Source organism: Furipterus horrens, unplaced genomic scaffold, assembly GCF_987537825.1.
Source record: "Furipterus horrens unplaced genomic scaffold, mFurHor1.1.pri manual_scaffold_12, whole genome shotgun sequence".
Lineage (NCBI taxonomy): Eukaryota > Metazoa > Chordata > Mammalia > Chiroptera > Furipteridae > Furipterus > Furipterus horrens.
In genome coordinates, this window is record NW_028327182.1 from 57221463 (window position 1) to 57241757 (window position 20295).

The following is a 20295-nucleotide window of genomic DNA, read 5'->3' on the forward strand; positions in this document are numbered from 1 at the left end:
AAGGCTATTCTAAGTGAAACGAAGGAAAATCCACACAAAACCAATGGTGGAGGGGAGGAAACCAGGGTTCAAATCGATGCTTTGGAATATAAGGAAGAAAGATACAGTCAACCAGTACAGAATGAGGAAACAAGAATTGAAAAAGAAAATGAGGAGAGGCTTAGGAACCTCTGGGACAACTTTAAATGTGCCAACATCCAAATTATAAGGGTGCCAGAAGGAGAAGAGGAAGAGCAAGAAATTGAAAGATTATGTGAGAAAATAATGAAGGAAAACTTCCCATTATTGGTGAAGAAAATAGACATACAAGTCCAGGAAGCACAGAGAGTCCCAAACAAGCTAGACCCATCACTAAGACACATCATAATTAAAATGCCAAAGGTGCCCTGGCTGCTGTGGCTCAGTGGATTGAGCATTGGCCTGCGAGCCAAGTGTCGCTGGTTCAATTCCCAGTCAGGGCACATGACTAGGTTGCACATCAGGTCCCCAGTTGGGGGCGCGAGTGAGAGGCAACCACACAGTGATGTTTCTCTCCCTCTCTTTCTCCTTTCCCTTCTCTCTAAAAAAAAATAAAACAAACAAATAAATAAATAAGTAATAAAAAAAAAATGCCAAAGGTGAGAGATAAAGAGAGAATCTTAAAAGCAGCGAGAGAAAAGCAGAGAGTTACCTACAAAGGGGGGCCTATAAGACTAGCAGCTAATTTCTCAAAAGAAACTTTTCAGGTAAGAAGGGACTGGCAAGAAGTATTCAATGTGATGAAAAGCAAGGACTTATAACCAAGAGTACTCTATCCAGCAAAGCTATCATTTAGAATGGAAGGGCAGATAAGGTGCTTCCCAGACAAGGTAAAGCTAAAAGAGTTCATTATCACCAAGCCATTATTGTATGAAATGTGAAAGGGACTTATTTAAGAAAAAGAAGATCAAAACTATGAAAACTAAAATGACAACAAACTCACAACTATCAACAACTGATTCTAACAAATAAAAGCTAAATCCAACTAAGCAAGCAGAATAGGAACAGAATCATAGGTATGGGGATCATTTGGAGGGTTATCAGCTAGGTGGGGGAAGGGAGAGAAATGAGGAAATGGTGCAGGGATTAAGAAGCATAATTTGTTGGTACAAAATAGACAGGGGGAAGTTAAGAATAATATAGGAAAGGATGAAGCCAAAGTATGTATATGCATGACCCATGGACATGAACTAAGCGGGATGGGATTGCTGGAGGGAAGGTGGGTACTGGGCAGAAGGGAGCAAAGGGGAAAAAAAAATTGGGACTACTGTAACAACATAATCAGTAAAATATACTTAAAAAAAGAATTATAAAATGAGATAGCAAATGGAATCTAGAATATGTAAATAATTCTTACAATTAAAAAATAAGCCGAACAACCCAATTTAAATATTTTGGCATAGACACTTTATCAAAGAATATATCAGAGCCAGCGCCAAGCCATGGGCATCTCTTGGGACAACTGGCACAAGTGCCGCAAGACCGGGGGCAAGAGGAAGCCCTACCACAAAAAGCGAAAATATGAGCTGGGACGCCCTGCTGCCAACACTAAGATTGGCCCCCGCCACATACACACAGTTCGTGTGTGGGGAGGCAAAAAGAAGTACCGAGCCTTGAGGCTGGACGTGGGCAACTTCTCCTGGGGCTCAGAGTGTTGTACACGGAAAACAAGGATTATTGATGTTGTCTACAATGCATCCAACAATGAACTGGTCCGCACCAAGACCCTAGTAAAGAACTGTATTGTGCTCATTGACAGCACACCGTACCGGCAGTGGTACGAGTCTCACTATACACTGCCCCTGGGCCGCAAGAAAGGGGCCAAGCTGACTCCTGAAGAGGAAGAGATTTTAAACAAAAAACGATCAAAGGAAATTCAGAAGAAATATGATGAAAGGAAAAAGAATGCCAAAATCAGCACTCTTCTAGAGGAGCAGTTCCAGCAGGGCAAGCTTCTTGCATGCATCGCTTCAAGACCAGGCCAGTGTGGCCGAGCAGACGGCTATGTGCTAGAGGGCAAGGAGCTGGAGTTCTATCTAAGGAAAATTAAGGCCAGGAAAGGCAAATAAATCCTCTTCCCTCCTTTCTTGAAAGCTCGTGCTTCAAAACAAAACAAGCTCGTTTAATAAATGTGTTCTCTGGTTAAAAAAAAAAATAAAAAGAATATATCAATGGCAAATACATTCATGAAAAGATGTCCAACATCATCAGTCATTAGGGAAATACCAGCTAAAATTCCAATGCTATACTACTACACACCATTAGAATAATGTATATCAAGTAGGAAGTAGATAAATGAGGTATATCCATGCAATAGAATGCTGTTTATCAATAAGAAAATGAAGTACTGATGCATGCATTAACATGCATTGCGTGGTTCCTGGACCCACAGGACCCATGGCACAGAAGAAAATGACCCAGAAACTGTCTGACTTTTCTGGAGAGAGAAAGGTGAGCACCTCTTTGAGGAGAAAATGCTCCTGACACTTCCCTTGTTTCCAGTTTTATTTAGTAACATACATGCCGGAATCTTGACAAGCATGATGTATCTGCTAAGTCAAACAGGATGAAGGTGAATCATTTACTAAGTTTTGAATACCCCATGAGAAGGTCAGCCTGGTGCCAGACAATTACTACCTTTTTATTACTACCCTGCTTTCACGCAGAAGCCTGTGACTTCCCGAGGCTGCTTTCAGCCTGCATTCTTTGCCTCTGTTTTCAGGGCATTGTGTGGGGTCACAATCTTCTGAACCAGTGCCATCTGTCCCCTACAATATGTAAATCTAAAAAGAAAATCATGCTAAGAAAAATAAACCAGCAAATGAAGACTGAATACAATTTCATTTATTTGAAATTTCTAGGAAAGGCAAATGTCTGAAAATAGAAAGATTAGCGGTTGCCCATGTGTGGGTATTGACTTCCCAGAATTACATCTTTATACAGTCTGTGCCCCAAACCATAATGCAGTAGTTATTTTAAATGCATTAATCTCTTAAATTATGTAGAAAACAAAACAATTTCAAACAAAAGTCACAGTAATACTAGCTTTTAGTCTAATATTTTTTAAAAATATTGGTCCCTTAAATCATGCAGAGTTAAATACTGTTGTTACTAGCTTTTATAACTGTGGGTGTATTTATCTTCATCGAGATATTTATTTTTTCATGTGGCCTCTTGGTACAATCTAGTGTCCTTTCATTTGAACCTGCAGAACTCCTTTAAGCAGTTCTTGCATGGTAGGTCTTTTGGTCACAAACTCCCTGTGCCTTTGTTTATTTGGGAATTTCTTAATTTCTCCCTTTTGAAGGACAGTTTTGCTGGATTTAGGGTTTTGGTTGACACTTATTTTCTTTTGGCACTTTGAACATGTCAGCCCACTGCCTCTGCCTCCAAAGTTCCCTTTTTAAAAAGTTTATATTTTATTGTTTATGCTATTACAGTTGTCCCAACTTCCCTCCCTCCCCCTAGACCCTCCCACTCCTCCAGGCCATCTCCACACCATTGTCCATGTCCATGGATCATGTGTACATATTCTTTGGCTACTCTTATTTCCTATGTTGTACTTTATATCTTTATGCCTATTCTGTAACAACCAATTCGTACTTTTTAATCCCTTCACCTTTCTTGCCCATCCCCCTGACCCCCCTCCCATCTGGCAACCATCAAACATTCTCTGTGTCTATGATCCTGTTTCTGTTCTGCCTGTTCATACATTTTGTTTTTTAGATTTAACCGTTGATAAATGTGTATGTATTGCCATCTTATTGTTCCTGTATTTGATATTCTTCTTAAAGAAGATCCTTTACATTTCATATAATACTGGCTTGGTGGTGAAGGACTCCTTTAGCTTTCTCTTCTCTGGGAAGCTGTTTATCTGCCCTTCCATTCTAAATGACAGTTTTGCTGGCTAGAGTAATCTTCTTTGTAGTTTCTCACTTTTCATCACTGAAGATTTTTTTGTCAGTCCCTTCTAGCCTGCAAAGTTTCTTTTGAGAAATTACCTGACAGTCTTATGGGAGCTCCCTTGTAGGTAACTAACTGCTTTTCTTTTGCTGCTTTTAAGATTCTCTCTTTATCTTTAACTTTCGCCATTTTTATTATGATGTGGTGTGGTCCTCTTTGAGTTCATCTTGTTTGGAACTCTGCATTTCCTGAACTTGCATGTCTATTTTCTTCAGCAAGTCAAGAGGGTTTTCTGTCATTATTTTTTCAAATGAGTTTTCAATTTCTTGCTCTGTCTCTTCTCCTTCCAGCATCCCTATGATGCAAATGTTAGGACACTTGAAGATGTCCCAGAGGATCCTTACACTATTCTCATGTTTTTGGATTCTTTTTTTTCCTTGCTGTTCTGATTAGGTATTTTTTGCTTCCTTATATCCAAATTGCTGTTTGATTCTCAGTTTCATCACTCTACTGTTGATTCCCTGTAAATTGTTCTTTATTTTAATTAGCATATCCTTCATTTCTGACTGGCTTTATTTTTAATGGTTTTCATGTCCTTTTTTATATGGTTGAAGTTTTCCCCTAAGTTCATTGAGCATCCTTATAACCAGTATTTTGTACTCTATATCCAGTAGATTGCTCATCTTCATTTTGTTTAGTTTTTTTTTTTTTTTTTCTGGAGTTTTGTTCTGTTCTTTCATTTGGGCCATGTTTTTTGTCACCTCATTTTGGCAGCCTTCCTGTGGTTGTTTCCATGAATTAGGTAGAGCTGCTACAACTCCGTAGCTTGGTAGAGTGGCCTAATGTAGTAGCTGTTCTGTAGGGTCCAGTGGCACAGCCTCCCTTATTACCCAAGCTGGGTACTTGAGGTGTGCCCACCATCTGGGTTGTATACACCGTTCTCTTGTAGTTGAACCTTGATTGCTGTTGGCATGTCAATGGGAGGGATTTACCTAGGCCAATCAGTTGCAAGGACTGGGTATGACCAGTGACCACCAATCTCTGACCACCATGGAGGATCAGCTATGCAGGAGCCCCCTCCACAGAGCAGGATTTACTTCAGTAGGGCCCTGGTGCCTGCTCTGTCTGCCCCTTGAGTGTGTCGCTTGTGGAGGTAGTTGGGTGGTGGTACTTTGATTGGTTGTAGCTGTCTACTGGATGCACAGTCTCTGAGGCCTCCCAGGAGGTACAGGCCAAGGTCAGCCACCACCTGCATTCTTTCCAAGGCCAACCAGTATCAGCTACAAAGCAATCTGCAGATGGCTGCTACTTGTGCTGGACTTAGAGGTGCCCAGTGAGGCCAAGCTGTGAACCAAGGCCAGATGCTACTAGTGCCAGCCTGGGGCCAGTTAGTGAGAAGTAAGGGGCATGCTGAAGCTAAATGCTGCTTGTTTGAGAGATTTTATGAAAATTTGATGCATGAGCCATGACAAACTATTTGTATGGGAAAGCCACTAGAAATAGCTTGGGTGGGCCTGAAAATTGGGTGGGAACCACCAGGTTGGGGCAGTGTGAGCCAGTCTGAGGGAGTCTCAGATATGGTGTCTGACTGCAGGTTCTGTGTAGGGATGGCTCAGGAAAGGAACAATGGCCTCTGCTAACATGTCTGTCTGAGAGTATGCTGTACCCCTCAACCCCCACTTCTACCTTGATGCCAGGCACTTAAGTTCCCCCCATATGCCTCTGGTGCCTTTCAGGCTACTGCCCTCATTCTGGAGCTCAGATCCCTCTGAGCTCCAAGTAAATCCCAGCATGGACCCTTTAAGAGGAATTGTCTGGGACTCCAGAAGTTTTTGTCTTCCACTGCCTTAATTCCCAATGGTTTTTATAGCCAGAAGTTATGGGGACTTCTCTTCCTGGCACTGGAACCCTGGGCTAGGGGTCAGGGGGGTGGAGAGCTGGTATGGGGCTGGAATTCCTCACTCCTGAGATATTTGTCCCAATTGTTATCTGCCACTTGTGGCTGTGGGACCATCCCCAGTTCCACATTCCATCCCTCCTACCAGTCTCGATGTGGTTTCTTCTTTAATTCCATAGTTTTAGGACTTCTACTCAGCTCAGTTTCTGGTGGTTCTGAATAATGGTTGTTCTGTAGTTTAGTTGTAATTTTGATATAGTTGTGCCAGGAGGTGAGTCATGTTTTATCTATGCCACCATCTTGATCAGAAGTTCTCCAAAGCTCCTGATGAAAATCTGCTGGATTGAGAATTTCTTGTATATAATGACTCGTATCTGTCTTACTACCTGCAAGATTTTTTTCTTTGTCTTTGTGTTTTGAAAGTTTGGTCATAATGTGTTTTGGCGTGAGTCTCTGAGTTCATCAGACTTGGAGATCATTGAGCTGTTCATGTCTTTCATCAAATTGGGGAAGTTTTCATCCATTAGTTCTCCAGATATTCTTTCTGGCTTTGTTTCTCTCTTCTTTTGGGACTTCCACAAAGAATGTGTTGATCTGCTTGATGGTATCACACAAGGATTAGTTCACTTGAATCATTTTATTTCTGTTCTTCAGACTTGATCATTTCTGTTGTCCTATCTTTAATTTGGCTTATTGTCTCTTTTGCTTTCTTAATTCTGCCTTTGAATCCCTTTAGTTTTTTTATTTCAATTGTACTTTTCAGCTCCAGAATTTAAAAAAATTTCTTTTCAGTTTTTCTATCTCTTTATTGATATTTTTTCATTTTGCTTACATTGTTGTCTTGACTTTTTCCATATCTTTTTTTAGTTCTTTGAGCATCTTTAAGACAGTTGATTTAAAGTCTTTATCTTATACATTTGGTCTTTTTCCAGGTAGTTTCTGTTGACTTTGAGCAGGCCATACCTTTCTGTTTCTTTGTATGACGTAACTTTTTTTGAATACCGAACGTTTTAATCTAGTAATGAGGTCACTCTGGAAATCATCTTCTTCTTCCCCAGGGTTTACTGTTTTTTGCTATTCTTTAAATTTGTTTATTTGACTATTGTAAGCTGTCTCTAAGCCAAAGGTCAGCCTGAGGTGTAAATATAAGGTCTTGGGTTTTTTTGAGCCTTTTCCTAGGCATGTTGTCACTTTCTAATTTGCCTCATATTTACAGTTGTGGTTTTAGTGTTTAATGTCTCACTTTTGTAAGGAGAAAAAACAAAAACTGAAGGAGGAAAGGGGGGCACTGGCCTTTTAAATCCCCTATAAGTCACTTCAGCTGACAAAGGCCGTGGGGTGGGGTTGTACAATATCAAAGGCTACTCACTTCTTTGTGTTCACCTCTGTGACTAAAAGCAGCTATCATCAATCAGAGCCCAGATCCCAAATATTTGGAGGACATGGACTTTTTGTCCACTTTAAGTTCCACAAGCTTTGTGCAAGCTGCTTCAGGAATAGTGCACAGCTGTCTGCACAATGTGCCTGGGGGTGAAGGCATGGGTGGCTTCTACTGTGGTACCAGCTGAAATTGACTGCAATTTACCGTGCATATACTTCCCCTGAATGTTGCAAACCTTCAACTGGATTTCACAGTTCCAAAATACTTACATCAGACAGATTCTGCTAATGAAATTTTTTTCAAGTTGGTATGACAGATTCCTGGTGCTTCCTACACCACCATTTTCCCAGGGTCCTCCTCCTATGATACCACTGTTGAACTCATTACACTTTAAAAGTTCCAAAAAATTACACTAATAAAATATATGGGCCAAAAGTTCAGTTATGTACATAATTGTGCACGTATTATCTATATAACAAACAATTACTGCATTTTTCGCTCCATACGATGCACTTTTTTCCCCCCAAAAGTGGGGGGTAAATGTCTGTGCATCTTATGGAGTGAATATTGCATCACAGACCGTGATGTGTATTACCTGACCTGTCAGCGGTGGGAACAGTTGATAGAAGAGGAAGTGGTGGGTCCATACCACTTAAATGTCCCACTTTACTGCTGAATCTCAGGGCGTCTGGTCAGTATGACAAGAAAGTGATATCAGTGAGTGTGAGCAACTGAACTTCATAAATTCTGACACTAGCAATGATGAGTTATTGGGGTTCCCAGAAAACTAGAAGAGTACTTGAACCTGAAAGTCTCTCCTCATTTGTTAATGACAGTGATGATGATTCTTAATACCATTGTTTACTGCTGTTCACTTTAAATGGTTGACATATTATTCTGTTATATTTTATTAAATATTTTAGTATACCATTTGGTTCAGAATATTTTTTTTCTTGTTTTCCTCCTCTAAACCTAGGTGCGTCTTTTGGTCAGGTGCATCTTATAGTGCAAAAAATATAGTACTTATTTTTGGTTAGTTTATTTTCTATTAAACTTATTTATTCCATGGGCTAGTTTATTATAAAATTGGTATCACACATAACAACAGAGACCTATAACATCTAGGCAAATATGTTGGTCTTATTTTTGTTTGTTCACAGAAGAGGTCCCTAACACCAAAGCTGATGTAAGGAGGTTAAATCTTCTCATTTTGGCTTCAGAGTCATGTTTTCATTATTGGCTTGGGAATGGAGTCTAAGTGTCAGCCTCCAGGTGTGGCTACATATTGCTCTGTCATGGGTGTACTCATGTAATGTTTATGCTTCCAAACCTAGTAGCCTGCAGCCCTTCCTTTGTGTTGCTTGTTTTGGCTACTGATATTATTTTTGCAGTTTCTCTATGGGTTTTACTCTTTCATCATTTATGACTTGGAAAAAGACATTAATAGTACATACCCATAGTATTTGGATAGTAAAAAGATAGCAGTGCATTTTAGAAAAAATAGTTAATGTTAGAAACAATAGCAATTTTTCTTAGGATGACTAAATAAATTTGGTGAACATAGGTAAGGTTTTACATAAATGCATGCTAACTTACCATAAAGTTATTTTTCTTTATAATTATTCTTTTCTTAAACACTTTTATTGCTAGAAACATATAATTTAAAGTTGTGTTAAACTCTGGGCAGTGGCTCAGTTGGTTGGAGCATCATCCCATATACCAAAAGGTTGAGAGTTTGATCCTTAGTCTGGGTACATGCCTTGGCTGCAGGTTCAATTCCCTATTGGGGCACAACCAAATAATGTTTCCATATCACGTCAATGTTCCCCCCTTCTCCCCCACCCATCTAAAATCAGTAAACATATCCTTGGGTGAGGATTTTTTAAAAAGTTGTGTTAATCAATTGCTTCATGATACTTGAAGCTGAAATTATTTTGTTGATATTGTGATTTGGTATAATAATTTATTTCACCAACTGATAATGATTGGAGGAAAAAGTAATAAATTTTTTTTTGTCCCTTTCAGTAATCTTTATTTAGTTTTGCTCATAGAGCCTGTTTTTCTTAGATCCAAATGTTGCTCCCAAGTCAGGATTCACCTTTCTGGGGTAGGCCCTCACCTTGCTTTACTCTCAATCAAGCCCACCTCTGCTATCCTAAGCTTCTCAGACATTAGTGAGAATGCCACTCTGCCCTCTGTAAATTTCTGTAGTTCCTCATTTCACCGTTGGCATTTCTGCATCAATTCTTTCTTATGGTAGGTTCTATAACTATGCAAATTGTCCTCCAGCCTTTCTTATGCTTTATCACTTAAACTTTCTAATTTCATGATTTAATTTTTCTGTAAACTGTCTGACTAATTTATCACTTCTAGGGAGAATGCCTGGTGACCAAATCTATCTTCCCTAGCAGAGAGCTGTTTTGCATTCCTTGATTGCTTTGCATCTTTTGAGAATTTGGCAGGGAATGTGGCTTAGACTAAGCCCTTGACTTCCTTTTAGATGTCAGTCCTCTGGGCTAAGCCATGCTGAGGTGCACATGGGCAGTGTTAAGTTTTCACATATTACATCTGTTTTAAGGAGACAGGAGATGTTGATTACTTGGTTTTATAAAAGTAATTTTTTTACTGCAGGCATCTTTTTTTCCCTTGCTTGCTTCCTTTTGTTGTTTGCCTTTTTCACCATTCCCCAGAGGATGTGTTCAAAATCCTAAACACCTTATTAATCAGCAACATTTAACTCATTCATTCAATTTGTTTTGTATGTATGCTATGAAATTAGTTCCATCTTTGTGATTTAGTAGTTTATTTATAAAGTATTTCAACCTACTCTCCCCAAAAGTAGTATCTCTTTATAACTTCAAGGATGGCAAGACAGACATATTTGTGTCTTAGTTTGGGCCATAAAACAAATTACCATAGACTGGGTGGCTTAAATAACAAATATTATTTTTGACAGCTCTGAGGCTAGAAGTTCAAGATTAAGGTGCTGGCAAGGTCAGATTTTGGTGAAGGCTCTGTTCTAAGTTGCAGAAACCTTACTTCTTATATCATCATTTAGTAAAAGAGGTCAAGCTTGCTCTCCTGCTTCTTCTTATATAAGGGCACCATTCATGAGTACTCCACCCTCATGACCTAATTATACCCTAAACTCCTTTTTCCAAACACCTTAACATTGGTCATTATATTTCAACATATGAATTGGGGTGGGGGGCACAAACATTCAGTCAGTAACAGTGAGTGTGTGCTTATCTCAAGTACACATTTTCTGCTGCCTCATCTCTTCCCTTTCTCTCCTTCCATCTGCCCACCACTCTCCTCTCTTTCTTCCTGCTACTTTTCCTTCCCTTAATCTCTTTCCTCTTCTTTCCCTCTCTTTCTCATGTCTGTGACTTGAATATCCACACACAAATACACATCACACACATAAGGAGGTATGCATGTTATATAAATACATTCTGTGGTTTAGTAGAAAAGACTAAAATTTAAAATTAGAAGTCTGGATTGTAGTAACAGCTATACCATTTATTAGTAATGCGACTTTTGGTATATTATATCTTAAGCTTACCTATAATGGAAATAATATGTATTCTGTCCTATTTCATAGAGTTTTGTGAGAGTAATTGATCCTGTATAATTATGTTTAATACCCATATTCTTTCACCTAATTTTTAATAAAGAAATTAAAAATGAATTTTATGTTGTGGTTCAAAACCAACTAAATGCTTTATAGGTAAGCTAAAAGAAAATATCAAGAGCAAGAAATGACATTTTTTTATTTGTTTATATCAAGTAGCTATAAATATGACAAAGTAGAAATGGGGATCAAGTTATCTTCAGTGAAGTAAGTCAGCAAATCAGATGCCATCAGAGTTGTTTTTAATATTATATAGTCAAATTATTTTTTTCTTTGTGTTTTCTTATTTTGCTTTTATTTAAAAATAAGACTATATCAAATATTTACATATGCTCTATGTTCACCCTTTTATAGTGTTCCTTTATTACATTAGCATTTCATATTTCAAATATATTTTGCAGGGTTATATGAGATTGAGATCTAATTTTACGTTTTTATATAGTTAACCAGTAGGATCAATTCCATTTGTCTTGTCTATCTTTTCTTTGTTGATTACTAAATGTCACATTCATCCTATGAAAAATCCTAAATATATTATGGTCTATTTCTGAAGTTTTCTCTTTATTTATTTCCATGGTTTTGTCATTCTATCCTTAAGTTAATAATTTATTTTCTGAAACTTTATCGATTATTATTTTGGCTGAGCTTTGAAAGCATTTTGATACTGGAATTGGCTTAAAGTTATGGTAAATTAGGATAGAATTAACATCAAATATTGAAGATTTTCAAAAAATATATGACTTATTGAAGCCTCTTGTTTGTTATTAAAGCTTTATAATTTTTCTTATTTTAAGTGTATATTTCTTGTTTATTCTTAGTTTATATTTTTTTATTATTCCTCGGTTGTTTATATATTGTATTATTATGGATGTGATTTTTTTCTCATTTTCTAAATGATTATTGACTTGATAAAGAAAAGCTAATGATATTGGTATTTCTTTTTTTGTTGTGGTGAAAAACAAAACTTACCGTCTTAACCATTTTTAAGTGTACAATACATAAGTTTAATTGTACGCACAATGTTGTGCAGTAGATCTTATCTTGCAGAACTGAATCTCTATACCCATTACACAACTTCCCATTTCCTCTTTTCACAGCCTTCTGCCACCACCATTTTAATTTCTTTTTTCTATGTTTGACTACTTTAGTGTTTATATTTCTTTTATTACAATTTTTCCTAAACTTTAAAAATCCATTATAATAACTTTATTTGATTTCCAAAGGGGCAGTCACATAGTCTTCTAAATCACTTGGGATACTTTTGGTTACAGGTAACAGAAACCCTGATTCAATCTGACACCGTTCTCACCTCACATTTAAAGGGAGGTTCAGAGGACAGGAAGGACAAGGCTCAATATGTTCACCTACTGGTGCCACTTCTCTGAAGTTCTCTTAGCCTTGCTGTCTTCTCTGTATGTGCTTTATCATAAGGCTGAGACAGCAGGATAGCTGCAGAAGTTACACGTGTTAAATCTAGATAAAGTTCAGAACATTGTGTCTGTCTCTAAAAGTGGAAACCTTTCCCAGATGTTACCCCGCAAGCTACTTCTCAGTTCTCATTGACCAGAGGTAAGTCTGTCCATTCCTAAATCAATCATTGAAAGGGGAATTGGATTATCATGATTTTCTTGGATCAGTTTTCTGGTGTGAAATAGATATTAAATAACAATTAAATTTACCACTACATATTTTACTGGTAACTTCCTTTCTATGAGCTATAAAATTTATTTTTCTTGTCTTTCTGGCTAGAACTTGCAGTATGGTTTATGTTTAAGAACACAGGCTATTGTGCCAGATACCTGGATTTCTTCATGGTTCTGCCAATCACTAGCTATTATTTTAGGATAAATTATTTAACCTCTCTTGGACATAGTTTCTTCATCTGTAATATGGAGATAATAGTAGTTCTTAAAGAGTTTTTGTTGATGCCAAATGAGATATAAAATACTTAACATAATGTCCATAAAATTTTAGCTATCTCTCCCCAATATTTAAATCTCAGACAGAATTCTATGCTTGTTTTTTTCCTAACTGGAATGCCTTAAGTGTTTCAACATCAACAAGTATGCTTGCTAGCTGTTGATTTGAAATCACTTTTCTTATGTTAAAGATGTATCCTACCATTCCTTAATGAATAAGAGAATCAGATATAGATATTAAATATAATTACATCTTTTTAAAATATTTTATTTATTTATTTGTTATTTATTTATTTATGGGGAGGAAGGGAGAAAGAGAGGAAGAGAAACATCAATGTGCAGAGAAACATCAATCAGTTGTCTCTTATATGCCCTCTGACTGGGGACTGGCCATGAATCAAAATCAAACTGGCGACCTTTTGCTTTGTGGGACGGCACCCAATCAACTGAGCCACACCAGTCAGGGCTAATTATATGTCTTTTAAAATTACCAATTGATCATTGTAAGAGCTGGGTTAGAAAATTTGGGGATTTTGGCAGGGCACAAATGATTTAAAAAGATCCTACCCTCACTGAGCTTATCATTGCGTGGAGGGTAGACAGAGAAAATAGATCAGTAAAATATGTAGTATACCAAATAATGAATATTTTGGTGAAAAAACAGGGAAGTTAGATAGGGCATTCTGGAGGTGGATGGTAAGGTAGTTGCAGTTTACATTTAGATCACAGGAAAGTAGATAGCAGGAAGCATTAGCAGGATAAGATGATTTACATTAGAGCAAAGACCTGAAGAAGATAGTGAGTGATGTGAATATCTGGTGAGAGAATCTTTCAGTCAGATGAGACAGTAAAATGCAAAGCACCTAAGATCAATTGTATGCCTGGCCTGCTTGAGGAATAGCAAGGATGCCAGAGCAACTTGAGATGAATAAGCAAGCTATGAATATTAGAGAGGGAGTTCTGTTAGACAAGCTATTGTAAGGACTTAGGCTTTTACTCAGAGTTAAATAGGATCCATTGCATAGTCCTGAACAAAAAAGAACTTGATATGGCATATGTATTGACAAGATCATTGTGGCTTTCCTGTTGTAAATGACTATAAGAGGGTAAAAGTGGAAATCAGGAGACCAACTACGAGCAGAGGCCCTGGACACTCCACATAGCAAGTCAGGAAAATGAGGCAGATCACCCAAGGAGACTGAGAAGAAACAGCAGAGAAGATAGGTAGAAAAATAGGCAGGGGTGGATTTCAGAAAACCAAGAGAAGAAAGGATATCAGGGGGCAGGACTGTTCAGCTGAAATATATTAATATGAAGCATGATTATAGACTGTTGAGTTTAACAATGTGGTGGTTGTAGAATTTCTTGACAGGAGCAGTTTTTAAGAATGTTAAATGGATGAACTTAACAATTATATTGCAATGGTGTAGGCTGCATAGGGTCACCTCTGGCCATGTCTCTGGTCTCCCTCTTTTCCAATTAATCACATCCTATGTAGCCATGATCAAAGGAATGTAACTGCTGAAAAGTAGCTTGTGATTGTCATAATATGGAGTTAACGGGTGAATAATTAAAGTATATATAAAATATTTTTTTTAAAAAGAATATTGAGTGGAAAATGGCAGTTAAATTTGGATATGTACAGTGCAGAATATGATTATGTTCCCCATATCTTTTAAACACTGTAAACGGGTACCCAGAGTTCTGTGTAGGTTATTTTATTGCATTCCTTCTATTTAGTCATGTGAGCTAGTAAAATAAGATCATCTTTGATTCTTTTGTCTCTTCACCTGGCACTGAAATTTCACAGTGGTTGGCATGGTGCGGTGGAACCAGCACTGGGTGAGATGTCAGAAGTCAGGATTTTGGTCCCAGTGTTATTACCAAGTATCAAAGTGATACAAGCCTTTGTGCAAATGTTTCAACTTTTGATTCCAGTTTCCTCCTCTGAGAAATGGCACTGTTGGATTGGATGATTCCTGAAATCTTTTCCAGCTCAGATCCTATTTAAATTGCATAAGGTAGACAGTTGTACTTCCTGTTTTCTACTTTCTCTCTTGGTACTTGAGTAGAGGTTAAAGACTCAAGAAAAGGAACATGTTCACTATGGGTTACAGTTATGCTGATGAAAACATTTCAGCCTGAAGATTTTTATAAAATGAAGCATTCCCTTTTGTGGAGCATTACGCTGGGTGTATGGAGTCAGTGTGTAATCATCACTTTGAGCTCATACTTTGTACTACATATCAAGTATCTTGACTGGCTACAGAGCCTGTCATCAGTTGAACTCTTTTAGTCACAGTAGCATAATGGGAAATTATATTCACTTGAATTACAGTCATTGTGTCTACATTTGTACTGTATTTTCTTTCCTCATTGGCCTCCTTATAAAATGGAGAATCAATATTTTAGTGATTTTTACCTGACAATGCAATTATCTTTTTTTTTTTTCCTTGCTATTTAAAAAGTGTCCTTCCTTGGTTTTAGATTTATAACTAATTTACAAATTATTAAATTTTAAAATAAAAGATAAAAGTTTAAGATTTTGAAATATGTTCTTAATAATTGAAAGGTATACTTAGAAAAGAAACATAAAACAGCCATATGAAAATAATTCCCAAGTAAAACAAGGTATTTTCATACTATTGTCCATTGACTCTTTCTCTTAAATGTCTCTGAATTTCAAATGAACTTCAAATTTTTAACACATTTTTACCATCTATGACAATAAAACACAACTTTTATACTTAATTGTTTTACATTTGTTCTCAGATTAGGTACTTCATTAAACAATGAAGCTGATGTTTTAGTGACTGATAATATAATAAAAAATATTACTTTGGGCATATATTCACAAACATACGTACTTTCATTTGAGCAATAAATCCCCTAAAAGTAGCAAGAGGGGAGAAAACATCAATTTAGTTATTTCTCTTTAAGCTTGCCTTACTTTTACTATTTCTGTTATGATATTTCCATTTACTTAATTAGACTGTCTTGGATGATTTAGAAATATATGTGAGATAAAGCACAAAATATTGATTAAATGGATGAGATGTCATTTGTGCATTTTTTATAAATATTTAAAAATATTTTTTCTTTGCTTTAATTTTATGATAAGAGCTGAATAGGAGACAAAATAACCTCATTATCGCAGGAGAATTTCTCTGTTCCCTGCAATGACTCCAGAAGCCCTTGCACACTTCATCAGTATTATTGTAATTCTTTGGCTGCAGGATATTTGGCAGCTGTTGCACCCCACTGGCAAATCCTATTCATACTTCTTTCCCACTCAACATTGCCATTGGAGAATTGATTTCTCTCTCCTCTTCTCTAACCTTTCGCAATTCATTTTGGATTGTTCAATGTGAAACATTTTAATTTTATATCATACAGCTATTCAGCTCACAATCCCTTTTTTAACCTGTCACCAGGGTAACAGCATAGCATGCTTTCTGTAGGCAATCAAGTTTTCACTTCACATGTTTAATGTTGCATTAAATGTTTGCATTTTGTTTAACCACCCCTTAAATACTTTGAACTCTGGATATGTTTTATAGGATAATGAAATTCTTGATTTTTGAATCAAAACTAAATCAACACCATCACTACTTTTTTAAAAAGTATATTTTATTGATTATGTTGTTACAGAAGTTTCAAAAATTTTCCCCCTTTGCTCCCCTCCACCCAGTTACCCCCCTTCCCTCCAGCAATCCCACCCACCATAGTTCATGTCCGTGGGTCATGCATATAAGTTCTTTTTTTTAATATATAATTTATTTATTTGTTTGTTTTATTTTTAGAGAGAAGGGAAAGGAGAAAGAGAGGGAGAGAAACATCACTGTGTGGTTGCCTCTCACTGGCGCCCCCAACTGGGGACCTGATGTGCAACCTAGTAGTGTGCCCTGACTGGGAATTGAACCAGCAACACTTGGCTCACAGGCCGACACTCAATCCACTGAGCCACAGCAGCCAGGGCCGATATAAGTTCTTAACTTCATCCTTTCTTATATTATTCTTAACTTCCCCCTGTCTATTTTGTACCAGCCGATTATGCTTCTTAATCCCTGCACCATATCCTCATTTCTCCCCCTCCACCCTCCCCCCCCCCAGCTGATAACCCTCCAAATGATTCCCATACCTATGATTTTGTTCCTACTCTGGTTTGCTTAGTTGGATTTTGTTTTTATTTTTTAGATTCAGTTGTTGATAGTTGTGAGTTCATTGTCATTTTATTGTTCATAGTTTTGATCTTCTTTTTCTCTAAGTAAGTCCCTTTGACATTTCATATAATAATTGCTTAGTGATGATGAACTCCTTTAGCTTTACCTTGTCTAGGAAGCACTCATCTGCCCTTCCATTCCAAATGATAGCTTTGCTGGATAGAGTAATCCTGGTTGCAGGTTGCCTTTCATCACATTGAATACTACTTGCCAGTCTCTTCCTGCCTGCAAAGTGTCCTCTGAGAAATCAGCTGATAGTCCCATAGGCACCCCCCTGTTGGTAACTCTCTCTTGCTGCCCCCAGGACTCTGTCTTTATCTTTCACCTTTGGCATCTCAGTCATGATGTGTACTGATGTTGTCCCCTCTGGATCTGGCTCGCCTGGGACGCTCCGTGCTTCACGGACCTGTATGTCCATCTTCTTCACAAAATTTGGGAAGTTTTCCTCATTTTTTTCAATTCTTGCTTCCTTATTCTGCACTGGTTGACTGTTTTTTTCTTCCTTATGTTCCAAATCATTGATCTGAAACCTGGTTTCCTTCCCTTCACCATTGGTTTTGTGTGGATTATCCTTTGTTTCACTTAGCATAGCCTTCTCTTCTTCGCTTATTCGAGAGGAACTATTGTATATATATATATAGCCCTGTTCCAAAAAAGGATTTAAAGGTGGTTTATAGAAATTTGTCAGTGAGATAAGTAAGAATGTAAAAGAGTAATGGAATTAAAGCACATGAAAAAATATATCTTATGAAGGTATGCCTTGATTTTTCTGTATAGTGCTTTTTTTCTCTATTTGTGTGTGTACCACAGTGTTTTATGTATTTGGTTATAGATGAAGTAATGTATTGCAATGGGATTAAGAGTCTCCTCTAGGGGATGGATTTGGGCATTGTGTTTATTTACATCTGTTCATCTACTTTAGTACTACCTTTTCCTTAAATAATTCATTCATAATGATAGATTACTAAAGATGAGAATGCATGTATTTAGATCTTGATTTTTTGAATTGAATACTTAAATTTCTCTTTATATTGTTACCTTTTCTCTCTATTCTAAATATTGTCTCAGTGAAATTTGTTATGTGAATAAATTTTGAGAATTTTGAATATTCTAAGAAATACAAAGAAATGTGTAAGAAAAGGAACAGCAGATACTAGTAACTTATGTTGCTTGAAAGCATTGTTATTTTAGAAGATATTAGTATAATAATTGTTTAAATATCATAATATACCATTTTACAGTCACTAAAGGTTTCTCGTTAGTGTCTAGGAAAACTCTTAATTAAGCTGCCCGTTTTTTTTTTTTTCTGTTAAAACATCTTTTATTTTCCCTTTTCTTTTGAAACTTTAAAAAGGATATGTGTATATAGTGTGTGTGTATTTGTCAATTCTCTGATTTTTGATTTAGTGCTCTTTGTAATTTCTACTTTCTTACTGTGTGTCAGAATAATTTCTTATCTTGAGTGCACTTATGTAAATAATAGCCCTGGATCTAGATGATGTTGATCTAAGTGACCAATTTTCTTACTACTTACTTTACAAAGGCCACTTTCTTTTAGTAGAGTAAATTTCTGAATATACAGTTTAATGATGATAACTTTTAACCTACAGAATTAAAATTATTAGATCACACCAAAAATAACAAATGTTGTAAGATGCTTGGGCTTAGAATAATAACTAAACAGTTTCTGTCCTTTAGGAAGCTTAGAATAGATGGTATAGGAAAGACATTAAAAAGATAATTATCAACTCTGAAGACTGTTAGAGGAAAAGGAGAAGTTGTTGTCCTAGTGAGAGGAAGGAATATCATTTGCAGATTTGCCACATTCTTAAAATGTCCAATTTTTGATAAGAAGTTACAGGACATGCAAAGAAACACGAACAGCAGATGGCCCATCCACAATATAAAAAGTAAATAGATACTGTACAGATATGAAGAATTAAAGCACTACATGGCAACGATGTCTCATGAAATAGAAAATACCAATAAAAAGATATAGATAACTAAAAAAAGTAAATAGAAATTCCAGAGATGAAAGTACAATGCCTACAATGAAAAAGTATACTACAGGAACTTTTCTGTAATTTGAACTGGCAGAAGAAATAATCAGCAAATTTCAAGGTATGCCATTTTATTCAGTGTGGGGAACAGGAAGAAAAATGAATCGAGCCTCAGAAACCTGTAAGATACCATTAGTGTATCAACATATATATGCTGAGATTCCCAGATGGATAGAGGAAAGACAAAGGAACAGAAAGAATATTAAAAGAAATCATGGCTGACATGTTCCAAACTTATGAAAAACATTAATTTGCAAAGTGAAAAAGTTCGGAAAACTCCAGATGGGGTAAGCTCAAAGAGATCCACACTTGCACACATCAGAGTTAAACTGTAAAAAACAAAAATGAATCTGAAAAGCAGCAAGAGAAAAATAGCTCATCATGTAAAAGGGATCCTCAATAAGATTGAGTGTACATTTTATCAGATATCATGGAGCCCTGAAGAGAGTGGGATGCATATATAAAGTTCTGGGGGGGGAGGTGTCAACAAAAAATTCTATACCCAGCAAAACTACTCTTTCTAAATGAAGGAGACATTAAGAAGTTCCCAGCTAAACAAAACCTGAGAAAATTTGTGTCTAGCCATGCAACCTCCCAAGAAATACAAAAGTAAGTACTTCAGGGTGAAATGAAAGGACACTAAACAGAAACTTCCACATGAATAATAAAGAGCACTGGTAAAGATTATATTGGTAAATATAACACAGGGGAACAATTTTTAATATAATTCCTGTTCAGTTTGATTTTTCAGCTGTTTTAGGCTTAAATAGGCGTGCTGATTTCAAAACTGCCATTAGTTTTTTTCTTCTGTCACATCAAGTTCTTCTCTACAGCTTATCTTAATGTAACCACTCTAGGCTGGATTGATCCTGGATCGAGGGAAGCACTAGTGCTCTCCTACTGGCTGAGAACAAACCTCCCTCTACTGGGGAGGGGTGGAGGATGACCTTGGAGACCCATGACAAGTTCATACAACAGCAGGTTCATACTTGTCTAGGCTATTCAGTTACACATGAGACAGTGTGGTGAGAGGTTGTGTGCCGCTCTGTATAGTGAATCGTATTCCCAAGTGCAGTCTTGAGTTCTTGTCTGTATATAAGGTGTTAACAGAATTTACTTTTTTATTTAAATACGTACTTATTTCCTTTCCTTCAGATCATGTCTGCCTCTGCTATTTCTTGTCGTAAGTACTTAAACAACCCTGATTCGTTTTGTTATATCTCTGGCAGTTTCACCATTCCCAGTCAAAGGACAAACAGC

At 36.9% G+C, this 20295-nt stretch overlaps 1 protein-coding gene and 1 pseudogene across 4 annotated transcripts in view; both read left to right on the plus strand.

Annotated features, from left to right (window-relative positions):
• Positions 1-20295, plus strand: part of PCCA (propionyl-CoA carboxylase subunit alpha) — a 510516-nt gene that overhangs the window by 305080 nt on the left and 185141 nt on the right. The gene's annotated exons all lie outside the window — the stretch shown is intronic.
• LOC149996244 (small ribosomal subunit protein eS8 pseudogene) lies at positions 1458-2103 on the plus strand (annotated as a pseudogene).